Here is a 520-nt window from a genome sequence, read left to right on the forward strand (position 1 = left end):
ACATAAATCAGATTATGCTTAAACTCTGGCCAGGAAAAACTGGCAGCTCATTCCTTTAAGGAAAGCCACTGCCGTTACAGAACCCAAACCACCCTCACATATTGCTTAAATGTTTTTCAGCGTACCAGAACCTGTTCCCTTTACATGACAGGTCTTTATTTTCAGGCGCAAGATTCACTTACCAGAGCTCGTGCACAAAGGTAAGATTGATGGTTTCTTTCTAGGTCTCAGAGCATTAGGCCTCAGCACAAAAGTCAGGCACAGTACAACCATCCCTTCTCAAGAAAGGGACAGCAGGATGCTGCTGGCACTAACAGACAGGATTTTGACACAAATGCCTGGAGGTAGCAGCCTGGCTTTGCATGCAATGCACCCAACTTGTGTTAACGCAGCCTGGTACCACATCCTGAGGAGGAAGCACACGAGACCCTCTCCATGCACAGCTCTGCACACAGGAAACGTTGCTGTTCACTCGCTTAGGAAAGACACGCTGTATTCCAGAAAAGAAAAAAACACTTCG

Source organism: Oxyura jamaicensis, chromosome 17 (assembly GCF_011077185.1).
Source record: "Oxyura jamaicensis isolate SHBP4307 breed ruddy duck chromosome 17, BPBGC_Ojam_1.0, whole genome shotgun sequence".
Lineage (NCBI taxonomy): Eukaryota > Metazoa > Chordata > Aves > Anseriformes > Anatidae > Oxyura > Oxyura jamaicensis.